This window comes from Schistocerca cancellata, chromosome 8, assembly GCF_023864275.1.
Source record: "Schistocerca cancellata isolate TAMUIC-IGC-003103 chromosome 8, iqSchCanc2.1, whole genome shotgun sequence".
Taxonomy (NCBI): Eukaryota; Metazoa; Arthropoda; class Insecta; order Orthoptera; family Acrididae; genus Schistocerca; species Schistocerca cancellata.
In genome coordinates this window covers 183,376,167-183,378,208 of record NC_064633.1, presented here as the reverse complement: position 1 = coordinate 183,378,208, position 2,042 = coordinate 183,376,167, and the positions used below count along the sequence as shown (strand labels likewise).

The following is a 2,042-nucleotide window of genomic DNA, read 5'->3' as shown; positions in this document are numbered from 1 at the left end:
AGAGAGCTGGGCCTATTTTCTTCTCTGAATGTTTAAATTCTTAGGGCTGTCGCTATCCTAACTCTGCAGCTGTATATGGCTTGCAACATACATAGATGCCTTCTGCACATGTGACAGCAAGCAAGTTTGAATGAGAGTGATTCACACAAGTATGAGTGCCATAATATACATTATGCATCCACTTACAGGTCGGTAATGCGTCCCCTCCCAATAGTCGTAGTTAGTTTCGTTTCCAGATACCCAGTAGGAAGGCATCCTCAAATTTTCCTTCTATCTGTAACACACTGAAGTCTGTCACATACCTTATAAAATTTCATACTTAAACGATATGTAGTAAAAAACAGCGAAATAACGATTTGGACGACTTTCACATTATTGATGTATAGCGTATTCGTTTATTTTTATTAAAGATTATCCAATAATGATTGCCAGCACGTAAAGAACTTGTAGATATTTTATTTTTTGATAATTACGTTTGGTTGTCATGGCAATTTAACAGACAGACAGCAGATCAAAGCGGGCCGATGGGCGCCATTAACTTAATGCAGGTTCTGAAAAGTGACGCCGACGCCAGTGCAGATAGCAGGTAAAACTGTGGCACTCGAAATGGCTGCAGACGAGTCCTTAGAAACCTGCGCTAGGTGATCACCGCGTCCACGTTCCTAAATGGCTTTTCTGCGGTGAGAGCTTTGTAAAGTACAGTAAAGGTCCTGTAAGGACGGCAACAGTGAGCCTTGGGCGGAGAAGCAGAGAAGACGGCGCCAGTCTGCCGATAGGAGAGCAATACACCAAGGGACTGTATCCGACACAGCCGCCGGCGACAGCAACACTAGCGGGCAACGAAACAACGCTGTTAAGAAGAAAACAATGGTAAGATCTGCAGTCGGCTTCGGCGTGTGTAGGTCGCAATGTACTCAGTAAACGTTAGTGTGTTAATGAGTAGGAGGAAGGCGCCCTCCTGGCATGCATAAATTTACAAACTCAAATTTTGGCAATCACTGTTGTCAGATCGCGGAAACGGATCGGTGTGCAAATAATGTTCTCGTGATGGCTTGTCAGTGAGTATGATGTCATTGCCGGCCGGAGTGGCCGAGCGGTTCTAGGCGCTACAGTCTGGAACCGCGCGACCACTACGGTCGCAGGTTCGAATCCTGCCTCGGGCATGGATGTGTGTGATGTCCTTAGGTTAGTTAGGTTTAAGTAGTTCTAAGTTCTAGGGAACTGATGACCTCAGAAATTAAGTCCCATAGTGCCCAGAGCCATTTGAACCATTTTTTTATGAAGTCATTAAACATTTTCGTGTTATACATTAACTAGTACACTCGATTTGTGTAAGTATTTATAATAAACAATATACCTGAAACTTCCTGGCAGATTAAAACTGTGTGCCCGACCGAGACTCGAACTCGGGACCTTTGCCTTTTGCGGGCAAGTGCTCTACCAACTGAGCTACCGAAGCACGACTCACGCCCGGTACTCACAGCTTTACTTCTGCCAGTACCTCGTCTCCTACCTTCCAAACTTTACAGAAGCTCTCCTGCGAAACTTGCAGAACTAGCACTCCTGAAAGAAAGGATACTGCGGAGACATGGCTTAGCCACAGCCTAGGGGATGTTTCCAGAATGAGATTTTCACTCTGCAGCGGAGTGTGCGCTGATATGAAACTTCCTGGCAGATTAAAACTGTGTGCCCGACCGAGACTCGAACTCGGGACCTTTGCCTTTCGCGGGCAAGTGCTCTACCAACTGAGCTACCGAAGCACGACTCACGCCCGGTACTCACAGCTTTACTTCTGCCAGTACCTCGTCTCCTACCTTCCAAACTTTACAGAAGCTCTCCTGCGAAACTTGCAGAACTAGCACTCCTGAAAGAAAGGATACTGCGGAGACATGGCTTAGCCACAGCCTAGGGGATGTTTCCAGAATGAGATTTTCACTCTGCAGCGGAGTGTGCGCTGATATGAAACTTCCTGGCAGACTAAAACTGTGTGCCCGACCGAGACTCGAACTCGGGACCTTTGCCTTTCGCGGGCAAGTGCTCTA

The 2,042-nt window shown here is 46.7% G+C and overlaps 1 non-coding gene across 1 annotated transcript; it reads right to left on the bottom strand.

Annotated features, from left to right (window-relative positions):
- Positions 1 to 1,385: 1,385 nt before the first annotated feature.
- Trnal-caa (transfer RNA leucine (anticodon CAA)) lies at positions 1,386 to 1,460 on the bottom strand. Its single transcript has one exon. It is a non-coding gene; the product is annotated as a tRNA-Leu (tRNA).
- Between the last annotated feature and the right edge of the window lie 582 nt (positions 1,461 to 2,042).